Raw genomic sequence first — 13,589 nt, 5'->3', positions numbered from 1 at the left:
GTAATATTTTTGGGCACTTATTAATTGTAAATCTGTCTTTACCTCCTCATCTCCTAATCCATTCTAGAGCTTGATAGTAAATACCCTTATGTCAATGTGATATACTTTACTACTGCTAACAATAAATTCTTGTATACCATATTTTAAATGTTTTGGTAGACTAACAGTTTCCCTCAACAGTGTTAATGATGCAGCAAAACCATAAATTCTCAAATTGTGTCTATTGGGTTTTTAATAGACATTAAACTTTATTAAATATTTTCCTATTTTACAAATTATTTCATTTTAAACTTGGAAAAATAAATATTTGTTGCTAACCTCATATACTTATTTCAGTTTAGCATATACTAGTGATTATTCTGGCTATTTAATATTAATAATTGTTCTTTTTAAAAGGTTGATTTCTCATGTGGGGATTGGGTTTTTAATGTAATGTTAAGATTAATATGATGAAGTACTTTGAATTCTTAAATATTCATTTTAATCACTTCTAACAATATCTAAGTTGAATGCTTTTAAAAGTTCTTCTAAAACCATTGTCGGTTTTATTTTGTAAAATCTGCTTCAAAAATTAGTCTACCACTGTGAATGAATTGCTTTTAATAGAGAGATGGGAAGAGGGGGGAGGGGAGATTCAGGAGGAGAAAAATGTCAAGTGAATCAATATGATTAATTAAATTAAATGTGGATTCATAAAACTCATATTCACAGATTTACACACTATATTCACAGTGACATTTAAAATGTTTTGAAAATCCCTAAATAAAGTCCCATGTACATGAACATATTTTCCTTCTTTAAGAAATTTTTTAAAAACCTAACAACAAAACAGAATCATAAACTTTACTGCCAACTAATATACATTTCCAATATATTTTTTTTACAGAATAACAGGAACAATTTTAATATGTAAAAGTTTTAAATGAAATTGTATCTATTTTTGCTACTTTCAGAGATGTTTATGCTTAAGCCAACAGATAATCTTGACTGCTAATGTAACATAGTTTTCCTTATTTTAAATGTGTACCAAGGTCATTTTCATGTTAAGCCATTAAGCTTACAACTTTATGCTGTTCTTCTACTGGATAACTAAATTGCTGTACTTAGCAGGTCAAATATTTATTTTTAAAAAGTTAATTTTCACTTTTGTTTTTTTTTAAAAAGTTGTGACATATGACGTAGAAGAAACTGATTCTTAGATTTCTGAAATATATTGTTTTTTAAATTCAGGTAGTACAAAAGTATAATACCTGAAACCTACATGTAGAACTAACATCTATCTATGAATGATAAAAATGACAACAAGGTCTTTAACATGGCACAACACTTGAGAGATTTGGAGAGAATTTTCAGGTTCAGACAGTACTTAATGGCATGAATTGTTTGTAAGTTAATTTAACTTAAGAAAATCAATCGTCTTTAGATATTAATTCTGAGTTGTTTATGATTACTTCCTCTCCAAAGTCTATTAATGTTAGTGAGTTTCTCCCCCAACCCTGTGTGTGTCAAATTAGTATAAAGCCTTCCATATCTTCTTTCGTGAGAAGTATATTATATTGCTTTCACAAAAATCCAGTGTAGCTTAAGCTATTTTAACAAACGACAGTCTTTTTCCCTGTAAAAAATGGTTCCAAGATAAAGATTTTACATCACAGAGAAAATGGAAGAAAATTGAGAGAATACTTTATTTCCTTTAGTAGCCTGCTATTGATGATGAAAAACAAGGCAACAAATGTAATTGGTAAAACAAACCCCAAAGGAAGTTTCAAGTGTCTCTAATAGGGGAATATTCTTAGTTGTAAATCGCTCAATTTTATCTCTAGAACCTAAAATATGTATCCCTGTCCCCCCCCCCCCACCCAATCTTGCATCCAATTTCAATACTTCAGCCTTATCAAAGTAAACAAGCTATTGTTAGAATAGAAAATCCAGCTAGGTTGGAGGGCTGCTGCCACTTCCCTCTCTTCCTAGCACAATTCGGTGCCAATAGCTTTTGGAAAAGGGAAGAAAGAAAGGTCCGCTACTGTGCTGTGTGGAAGTAAAGGGGCAGAGGGGCATCACTTCAATCTCTTGGCTCTGGTCCTTTCTCACTCTCGCATCTCCAGAGAAAAGAGATGCTCTTCATTCACAAAACAAAACAAGAAAATCTCTATAATTATTTTTGGCTCAGCTCCATTGAAATTCATTCTCCTGGAAGCATCTCTGTTTTAGATTAAAACAATGCTTGGAATATTCATTCTCTGCTCTCTCTTTCTTTCTCACTCACCACTCCTGCGTGCCACCCACCCCCAACCACCACTCCCTGCACCGCCCCCCCACCACCTTTTTTCTCTTGCTTTCTTATTTCTCAGTCTTGGTTTCTCTTGCTCTCCATCCCTGTCTGGTTGAATTTTTTCTCAGCTGTGCCAAAGTTATATCTCAGAGGTTTTTAACATCATTGCCTACAAGTGCCTACTCAAGATTGTCATGTTTAACGTCAGTTGTTCAAGCCTCATACCTTCTTCCAACCAGGAAATTTCTCCAACCCTATATCCAGAGCCTATCTTACGGTTGTTGGTTTGTGATCTGATGTTTCAAGCCAAAAAAAGAGATGTTCTAGTCAGTAAAATTGGGAAGAAAATTTACTTTCTCTTTCTTCCAGCCTTCTTTTCAATACCCAATCTTCAAAAGATGGACAAAGTCTTCATTGTCCATAGGAGGTGGTAGTTACTGAATTCCAGTGGTAAAGCATAGGAAATTATTATTTTAAAAATCCATTAGTTAGTTACTGACAAAATTTAGTGCCCAAAACCATATAACTATTAAAAATATTTTTTCTGTCACTGACTTTAACTTTGATTTTCCTTAATGGCAAAAAAAGTTTACCATTTTCCTTTTTGTTAAGGCAAAAATTTTTTTTCAGCACATGGAAAGTAGAATTCCTGCTCCAAATAGTTTGTATGTACATATTAATAAATTTATTAATGTTCTGTGAAACATGGGATTCTCTTTCCTTAAACAGTAGATTCATTTGGGCTTCTACTGCAAGGCAAGAATTTTATTTATGGTGTCTTACATTTTGTGGAATTCCAATTTCTTACACCTTTTCATTCTTGGTGACAAAAATTATTGATAAACCTTTCATAGAAAGAGGTAGCTCTGATACCTACTTTCATTAGCATTAATGTGTCTTTCTATTTCTCATTCTCTAATTTGAATAATTAATTTGTGTTCATTTTAAATTCTTGGTTGTTAGCAAAGGCATCCAACCCTAGTACCCATCACCCAGGGAGTGAGCATCCTATTTAGGGGTGCATTTCTGCTCCTTTGAACAATGAATATTTTGTGTGGATACTGTAGTCACATATAACTAAGTCCTAGCCTTCCTACACTGTCTTGACAAACAAAACAAAATCCTGACCGTAGCCCAGAAGAGAAATATCTCTGGGATTTCCTGTCTCTCCAGTAACGGTACAGCAATCTTATAAGCATTTATTTAAAAGAGTTTGAGAATCTATTTCTAAGGCCTCACAAGAACCCTGATTACTGAATTCTATTTGGTTTACCGAATAAAAAGAAGGAAAAGAAGGAAAAAAAAAGGAAAACCACACACACTGCCATTAATTATACTGTAAACATTTAATAAATATTCTTTCTTTCTATCCTTTACCCTTTTCAAAAGGAAAGGTGGTAATTTACATCTATTTTGCCTCTTTCCACTCATTGTTTTATTTCTTTTCTTTCTGGCTTTCTTTTACTTCTGTAGAAAAGAGGTGGACATGTTTGAGAAGATAGAAATGTTTACTTAGTACATTTTTTTTCATATGAAAAAAAACAGCCTAGGCACTTTCTACTTTGTCTTATGACCTTTGTTAAACCTCTAATTCTGGAAGCTGCATTTTAATTACAAAATATTGTAAAGGGAATACAGTAGGAATACACAACCCTTGATTCTCAGCCAAATGAGAGAATTTAACAGCAATGTATGGTTGCTGGAATGGTTATGTTTGGGATCCATATGCATGTTCAACTCACACATTCAGGCAGTGCAATAAAGCAGGGAAAAAACAGCTGATACACAAAAGGGACCGTCTAGACAGTACCCCATCAGTCTGGCTAAATTTGGTGCTGGCATTCCCAATGGGATTGTAATATAATTGTTCTGGTGTCTGCGTTCATTCCCCCTGTCAAACACCATTCCAAATATACATCCTTCTCTCCCCAACCCTATTTCTTCCATAAATATGAAGCCCAAACTGTGCCATGCTAGAGAGGGTGTTGTTAGATGGCCCAACATTAAGAAAACATTATAATTTAGCAAAATCATGTTATTTAATTCCTTTAAAAAAAATCCTCCTATTACTTTCTAACTCCAAATAGAATTAATTTCAGACCAATTTAAATAATTTAAATTAGAACATGAAAAAAATTTTAATGCAAATACAAATAATCTTGAAATACTGAGCACTTTAGATGAAAGCAAATAGGCCTTTTTACCCCTTTATATTTATTAACCTCTGTTAGAAAATTTAACAGAAATCAGAGATGTGAAAGTGTAATGATGGACATGGATCATAAATTCTAATGAATAAAAAGCTAATGAAAAAAATGTTAAGCAAAAGCACTGAAAAAATGCAAATTGTGTATTTTTTCTTTCTTGGGTTTAAAAGCCATAATATTTTTTTCTCTCTAAACATCTTTTGAAAGTTAAATTTCTGTTAATTTATATAGGAGTTATTTAATATATTTGATTTTTTAAAAAGAGAAACCAGAAATATTTATCCACTGATTTGTAGTAACTATCAATTAATATTTTTAGAGATATTCTGGTTTAAGACATCAGGAAAATGAAAGTCACTATTTACAAAATAAAATAAAAAAACCCAACATTAAAATGAAAATGCACAGATCATTGACAAAGATGCTTATAATTTTAAAACTTTGACAGCACTGAAATTAAAGTTGTGAGAATCCCTTTTTATGGTAAGGAAAATGCAGATTTTAAGATTGTCGTATAATAGCCAGATATACTTATTTTATTTTCCAAAGTGTCACCTCTGGATATTATTTAGATATTAAAATTGACCAAGAAATCTTTTTTAAAAACCTTTTATTCTTTCAACTCCATGAAAAATTATCTTGGGAAAGAGGTTGGGCTGTTTGTTTTGTTATGTTTTTTTAATTGTGGGCTTATATTTGTACTTCTGTTTTGGAGGTTAATAATCCTTTCCTGATCCTGTAAACAGAAATTTGTCTCCCATCTTAGTGATTCTGAGATGCCAGATTACAATTCCAAGTGAGTGAAGAAAGTCTCCCCACCCCCACCAGGGACCAGTCTAACTAGAGCAAATTCAAAGCAAATACTTCAGGCACTAGATCCTGGCTTTATCCAACTTCAGGAGCTGAGGCAAGCCCACCAACCAAAACAGGGCCCACAAGAAATGGCTGTTCCAGGAAGAAGCAAGATACAGGGCCTCAACTCGCACAAAGACAGAGCACAGTTGCACAGAAAAGCACCACCAAAGGGATCGGGAAATACCCAGATACATTTTGCAGAGATGTCTTCAAATTCTCATGTGGGAAATGAAAGATTAAAGATTATAAATATCTTAAAATTTTTATGTGGAAAAATGAGATGAAGAGATTGTATCCTTACATTTTTAATTTTAAAAAAATAGTGATTTCGTATTTTTTTTTCCTTCTCTTGTATGAAATTCTTCTGACTTGGCACATGAATACAAGAAACACAGTCATTAAAAAAAAGACAACATAGTGATGATATGTGCGCAGTGTCTGCCTGAAGCTGGGTGGTTTGCTTGTGACTGTGTTTTATTCACCTTATTTATTTATTTTTTACAATATGTACTGGTAGAAAGTGAAAGAAAGGCACACCATAGGCCTCTTTGAGATGAAACAGTGTAGCCAAATCTGAGTTTTAGACTTGGTTTTCAAACTATGGAAGAATATCCTCTGAGACCTCTTAGGTCTTAACTGGATTAAAATGAATATATTTGTGCTCTGGCTCTTTTCAGCTAACTAATGTGCATGTGAATTGATAGTGTGCGAGGGAGCGGGTGAGAGCAAGTGTATGTGACACAGGGAGAGGCTGCGGGCTCCGGGCGGAGGGTGACTGTGAAGGAGCGTGCAGGATGGTGTGGGCTGCCTCCAAAGAGGGAGAGAAATGAAAATTAGCAGGCCCTGGGCTCCGGTGCGTTTTGTCTTGACGGGAGCCAGAAGAGAAGCTTGGTTGGGAGATGAGGAGGAAGGAGAGGGGTGGGGGTAAAGAGAGGGTGGAGAAGGGGGTGTGGCGTGTGTGTGTGTGTGTGTGTGTGTGTGTGTGTGAGCTGAGGTTTCAGTTATGGCTGAGCTTTGGGGTTTTGTTTTGTCGGTTCCTGGCATAAACAGACTGGAATTTCAGGTTCAGGTTGGAGTGCGGGCAGAGGGGTGCTTGTCGAAGTTTCTTTTTCTGGCCCTTCACTATGGTTGCTGCTCAGAACATTACTGCTGCTACAGAGGGGGTTTGGGGGGGAGCAGCCAGGGATGCCGGTCTGTCTGCAGCTGCCCCTCTCACACTTGAATAAAAGAACTTTTTTTTTTTTTTCCAGGGGTAGGGGAGCTGTGAATACCTTTCCCAATAAGAGATGAGGCATATTGAAAACTATATTAAATTACCCTGATTAACAATTTAGCCACGAACAGGGGAGCTTTGGGAGATCTCTATAGGCAGGACTGGGGGCTATTCATGCCAGCAGCTAAGAGGTCGAAAGGTTTCTGAAGTTCACAGGCTCAGAGCCTTTGTTATGCTAACAGACAATCTCAAATCAGCTGCCTAGTGGAGTGTGAAATATAAATGATTCCTTGAGAACTTCCAATAAGTTGTCACTCTTGCTCTCCAAATACCAGGACAGGCTGCTAATTTCTAGCAGGCCCTTTTGCAACATGGCTAGCCCTAAATGAATGCCTTTGTAGTTCAAATAATCTTTTCAAGGGAGCTGTCCTATCTTCATAGCCCAATGCATCTTGGTTTTGACTATTAAATGAAAATCAGGGCTCAGCAGTGCTTGACTTTTCCAATCGCCCGACGTTTGGGAAGGGTGGTGGCAGCTCTCATGCACAACAAGTTAGCACCCACTGCAGGAGGCTAGGGCATTAATAACAGCCGAGACCCCAGGAGCTACCCAACTCTCACCCCCAACTCCCTACCGGGAACAATGCTCCGGGAGAGATTTACGTGGTTTCCCTCAGGCTGGACTACCTTCTTCTTTGAACCACACCAACACTTCTCTGATTTATGAACCCTCTGTCCAAGAGGACGGCCAGCTGACCTGCCAGCATCTGACTGGTCACTTCGAAGCATCAACTTTGGAGAGGGAGGTATTCATTCTCAGGGCAGGAGAGGCCAAGGGGAAGACAGCAAGGTGTGTGTCCAGGCCATACCCCTAGTATCAGATGTGTGTGGATATTATTTTATCATTTGCCCATAAGAAGGATATAAACATAGCTTATGATCTTGGGTGTGACCTTTGAGCATATCCAGATAAATTAAAAAAAAAAAAAAAAAAAGGCCCTGGCACTCTGAGTCTGAATTACAAAGCTTTTTAAGTAAGAAAAACCACTCCCCAGACAAGTTGGGGGGAGTGAGACTGAGAATCTATGTGGGAGAGTGTGCCCAAATCAAACATTCTAGTAAGAAAGGACAAAGCTAATTTATACAAATAAAGGAAACACGAAAGAAAGAGGACAGAGACCAAAGCAAATGAGAAATCCATCTGCATCAGTCTTCACAGAGGAAAGGATAAAACCTTTACAGTAATACCTTGAGTCCTAAAAATTCGGGTATTTCTGACTCCATGTCCTCGACTTCTTTTACTGAAATGCAAAAAACTCCATGATATCACAGAAGTGTCTGCTTTTTTCCAAACAGAGCAGGTTTGATTTTTGGCAAGGAATGGAAAAAAAAAAAAATCAAATGGACTGTATTTCTTAATATATTCTTAGGGTAAGTTTATAAACATGTAAATACATAGAAGCAGTATGTTTTAATACACCCTTAGGTGACTTTATAAAGCTTGATGATACAGCTGTACAGAAAATCAAGGACATTGATCACCCTTCATCATCTTCTTCCTCTCACTACAATGATTTACAAGTATTACTAACCACAATGATTTTAAAATATTACTTCAAAAATGATTGGGGAGTTCATTCTGATTGGAATAGAAACTGATTTAAGTAAATACTTTTTCTGCCTTAGGTATAGTTAGATTTACAACTATATATTAAAACATTAATTAAATAGAAATAAATGATGGTGTAATGTGTTCCAGTTTTGAAATCATCTAGCTTATGTGTTTAAATCTTGTTTGTTTTTTAAAAGCCAGAATACAGCATACAATGGTAAAAGACTCTGGGATTCGACTTAGAGAATTTAGCCACCAGAATAGGAGAGTGTTTAGGATTCAGATTTTTATTTGTTTCAGACTCTTATCTGTTTTGCCCAGTAAACCAATCTGCAAATACTATTGACTAGAAAAATGAGTTCAGATTACTGACACTAAACAAGTAAAAGTTTGTGGTTTCTTCTGCCAAATGCCAGAATTAGACAATAATTCGTTATTGATCTACTCACACCCTTTTCAGAGGGACTTAGGATCCTGGATACCCTTATTTCAGAGACCTCAGAATGATTGGCTTCAGGGGCACATCTCATTACACAAAACTGAAGGCAACCCAGTGCTGAAAGTTCAACGGAGGCAACATAACTTGCTTAAATTTAACTTTTCACCCACCCCCTTTTCATTTTTAAAGTTAATTAATATTAAACTGTTAGTATCTAAGTTATTGACACATGCTGGAGATTCAAAGGGGAAACACCTTCCCTGTGCTTCCAAATACTTATTTTTACCACTTCCAAGGGTCCTCTCTCTTTCTGTCTTTAACACATCAAAACAGGGAAGAAAGCGCTTTTGTGTTATAACTACAGAGAAAACATTTGAGAATGTGTCAATGCTGTGAATACCAGCACCAGTTTGGAGGTTGGTTTGTTTTTCCCCCTGCCGGGGTATTTCTTTTCCCTTTGCTTTTGAGTCTTTAAACTCTGGCCACTTTGAGAAAAAGCAATGGTTGAAATGAAAAGTTAGGACAAATTGCGTTAAACCTGTGTGTTGCCAGAATATGAGCATGATGAAAGCAGTGTTGGGACATGGCAGAGCTGAGCAGCTCCACACACAGAAAATTAAAATAAAATAACAAATAGGAGCTGGTCTTTTCATTCTTCCTGAAATACTTCAGATCTAAGAGAAAGGGAATTCCTGTTTAAAAAAGCAAGTTTCTAGGGTTGCCACTGCTGCGTAGTGGGGGTGTCTGAATGTGTGTGTGTGTGTGTGTGTGCGCATGTGAGTGTGTGTTTGGGGAGAAAAGAAAGAATGGGGAGGAGGAAGGGCAGATAACTTTACTGACATATTAATTCTTTAGATAGCAGTAAATGAATGGTCCAAATAGACATTTGTTTCCCTTAATAGGTTTTGTACAGGTCTCTTACAAGCTGTGGCATATGCTTCATTTATATGTATATTTATTTAGAAGGATAGAGAATAATAGGTGTAGTTTGTCTATAGTCGCAGTTATTATTTAAAGTCCAAAGAGGTTACAACTTTTTTCTACTCCAAACACGGATACAAAGGTCTCTTATACATGCCTCCTGCATTATGTTGAAGGCCAATTAAAAATGAAGATAATATTCTAACTATCGAGCTTTGGGAAGAGGAAGAAGGAGGCTAAAAGGCAAAAGGACTCCAAGATGGCTGCCTCTTCCTTCTTTCCCTCCTCTCTGCCTGTTTTCCACACAGAAATTAATATAATATTTTGTTTAGAAATCACACTGTGGGTCACTTGTAAATGAGGCAGTCTCTGAAGCACCAACATCTGCCTAGAATACTCTCATGATGCCATCAAGGTATGGAGAGAGCTTAAAATGCAAACATTCAAATGTATTTAGATTTGTATATAGAGACAGGACTCACACACATACACACTTGAACGTGTGAACAACACACACAGCTGCAAAAGGAATAAAAGGCCGAAATCCTTCTTAATTCTTAGGACAGAAGGGCAAAGGAGGGCGCCAGGCCACCACCCTCCTCCCCAAAGGATCAAAAATGCACTGTTCATGGTCTGGATTTGATTTTTTAAAAAAGATATATCTTAGTGATGACTCTCTCATTAGGCGGACTTCTGAAGTCTGTGGAGACAAGATTTCCATAAATTATCTCTCTAACTCATCTCATGCTGGTGCAAAATGCAAAGCTAAAATTGTTTTTCTTTTAATTTTTTTACATTAAAAAAAAAAGTGTACCATGCTAACCAGCTTTCTGACTAACATGTTAAAGGCTTAAGAGCACTAGTAATTACTGCTATTAATTATAATAAATACATATTCCCAATCATCAAATCCCACCCGTAAAGCTAAACTAAAATAATGTCGGGAATAAATAAAAGTATATTTGGAGCTTTATAACAGATTTATAGCAGGTTTTCTGTGTAGACTGGAGTGCACTAAGCAGAGAACAAAGCAAATGGTTTAGTTCCTATAGGAAATATATTAAAAAGAAAAAAACCCACAACCCTTTATCTAAAAGCCATCAGGGACAAGCACTCAATACAAGTTAACAAGCAGGAACTGATAAGATAACATTTATATGAGGTCAGAAGTCAAATGCCAGTCAAAGGCTTTTAACCTCTTGGGTCATAAACAGGAATAGTTAAAAGTGAGAGGTAGTTATTTATCGGATTTTAAGGGTACCTGACCATTGCCAGAGAATCACCGATGATGAAACTAATTAGGATTTATAGAAAAAGAACTTTGTAGCTGTTCAAAGAAAATTAACCTAGAAACCCATAATTCTTCAATTGGTAGGGAGAAAAACAAACAAACAAAAAAAAAATCCTTCTTTTTGAGGGGAAAATAAATCTAGCAATTTAAATAGATTTGGTAACAAAATCTCTCTCAGAAACAATAATTTATAGCTAATGTACATATTGATTAATATATGGTGAATAATATAACTTATAAATTCTGTATTAACCATCCAACAACAAAAATAAGCATTACATAATTTATTTCCAATTTTTGATCTTTTTCTTTTACTCCCCTCGCAGAGCTCCTAAATTAGACAGAATATAACTCTGATACCACAGTCCTTCTTGCTCTCAGAATGCCAACATTTATAAATTGAAAAAAATATATATATATTCTAATAGCAATCATTTTAAAGCATCAAAATATCAAAACTACCTAAAATTTTATCTTAATCTACCCAGAGAAACAGATGTCTCTTCTTTATTTGCGGTCAGAATATTTTCCTTTGTTTTGGTTTTTGTCCTTTTTTGCCTTTTCTTAGGTTTATATTCCAAACTCCCAAACAGTTCCTGGTCCCAGAGTCCAGGCTGGCTTCTATTTTCAAAGCATACCACCCCCCTTTTTTTCTCTTTTGCAATAAAAGAAAGCAGATCTAGGTATTTCTTTCTAGAGAGAAATAGAGGGATTGTTGTTAGGCCCTGCTAAGGCCCACTGTTTCTTTAAACAGAGTCCACAATACACTAGGCGAACATTGTGGATTTAAAATGCTTTTAAATATTTATCAGAAGTATTTTATCATCATATTCAAATGACACCTGGAGTGCACTCACCTTTATTGACAATCTCTGTTCTGAAAGTCCATTTGCTTCCTTAAAGCCCCCCAAGCAGAACAAGGACTACCCGTTTTCATTCAGTTAATGTTTAGTAAAAAACCAAGCAACCTTAATCAGCATGCTGATTGCATCGTCAACTAACAAATAATTTACTACTCTGAGCATTGCATTCCATTAAAAGCTCATTAAATTTTCTGTTCTCCAATGGGAGGTTTAGCTTTTGAACTGCATGCTTTTGCTTTGAATGATCATTTATTCAATTTTTGCAAAATGTTGTGTGTTTTTTTTTTTCTAAAGTATAGGTGAGCATTTCAATACCTATAGACTGCAGACACATGGAAACACAGCCCAGGGCTTGAGAAGGTTCTGTTTGACTTATAAACTCTGTTTCATAAAAATTCAACATAATCTCTTGCACTTTTAGGAAATCCTGAAATCACTGGGTGTATCTGTGGTGTTGTGTGACCCAAAGACAGTCTCAAATATTAATACAGAATATAAAATAGTAAATACCCCTTTAAAGCTTAAATTTCCCTTTTCTACGTATTAGAGTTATTGCTGTTTTTATTATTTTTAGCCTTATAAGTAGCTGTTTTCTACTGATTCAAAAAGGATCATGACACCACAAAGCCCTTACCATATTTGATGCCAAACTTAATACCTCGGGTGTGTGTATGTGGGGGTGGGGGTGGGGGGTGCTAAGGAATCCACATTTTCAGGGGTTTACCCTTTTTTTACAAACTCAGAATCCCCTGCATTATTTTCATGCCCAGACTCCTCTAGGAAAGAGTGTGTTTATTATTTTTAATTTAGGGAAATGTAGGAAAATCTCCAGCCCCCCAATTAACATGCATCTTTGGATTGCTAATTGTGCTCATTGCAAATTTGGGTCATTTTGCATGAGTGACTCTAATGTAGGGCTGAGATTGCCACGCAGCACAGTGGATTCCTGATTCCCTGCGCTAATCCTGAGCTCGGTGATTGTGTCAGGTGCCGTTCTGTATGCTCTAGCAGCTGGCTCATCCTCATCAATGCAAATAAGGCAACTCCTACAATCAGAGCCGCGCGAGTGTGAGGCCTGATTGCTGAGGGCAGGCTAAAGCACTACACAGACTCTCACTTTCAAATCACTCTAAGTGACAAGACAACCGCAGTGTCCCTCTAGTTCAAAATCAACCTTTGGAAAACAAAACAGGAAGAAGAGGACGGCTACAAAGAAGAGGCAAACCCCAGTGTTTGGGAAATGGACTTGTTTAGATGGGCTTTATTTAGGTACAGAGATAATGTAAAGGGTATTGCAACAAATAATTCTTTAACTCCTATTCTGGGCAAGATACTTTGTTTTAAGGACTGCAGGGGGTGCAAAGTTGAGGGAGACACAGGCCCTGCCCTGCCTTTGTGGAACCCTACCATTTGATGGCAGAAAATTGAAAAAAAAATTAAGACAATAGCAATTATTATTAAGGTGCAGTCACCAAACTCTTTGATGAAAGGACCACAGAACGGATTTTTCCAGGAATTACTTAGAGGTGGCACTATGGCATAGATGTGAAGAGCAAGATGTTGGAAGCTGAGGGTTCAGATCCCAGCTTTGTCACTTACATGCTCACCCTTCTACCACCTTCATGGCATCCTCTGCAAAATTCCGGTGACACATGCACCGCGTCGGGATCCTAGAGGGAGGAACTGAGGGGACGCATCTAAGCATGTTTGCCACAGCGCTTGGCACGTAGTAAGTGTTCACTAATGTCAGCTGTGATTATTACTATTTCTCCCTTAACCTACAAAGAAGGCGGGAGGAGGGAATCCAGAAATAGCAATGTGCCACAGTTTGAAGGCATTTATTTGATCTGGTTCTAAATTCCCATTTTACATGTAGCACTTACCCTGTGGAAGTGAAAATACTGTGAATGCGAAAG

The 13,589-nt window shown here is 36.5% G+C and overlaps 1 long non-coding RNA gene across 1 annotated transcript in view; it reads right to left on the bottom strand.

Annotated features, from left to right (window-relative positions):
* Positions 1-11,796, bottom strand: part of LOC101904350 (uncharacterized) — a 41,607-nt gene extending 29,811 nt beyond the window's left edge. The window contains exon 1 of the long non-coding RNA XR_235376.5: positions 11,668-11,796. This is a non-coding gene — a long non-coding RNA (uncharacterized lncRNA). The remainder of the gene's footprint in view (positions 1-11,667) is intronic.
* Between the last annotated feature and the right edge of the window lie 1,793 nt (positions 11,797-13,589).

The sequence above is a fragment of the Bos taurus genome, chromosome 7 (genome assembly GCF_002263795.3).
Source record: "Bos taurus isolate L1 Dominette 01449 registration number 42190680 breed Hereford chromosome 7, ARS-UCD2.0, whole genome shotgun sequence".
NCBI lineage: Eukaryota > Metazoa > Chordata > Mammalia > Artiodactyla > Bovidae > Bos > Bos taurus.
This window is presented reverse-complemented; position numbering and strand designations above follow the sequence as displayed.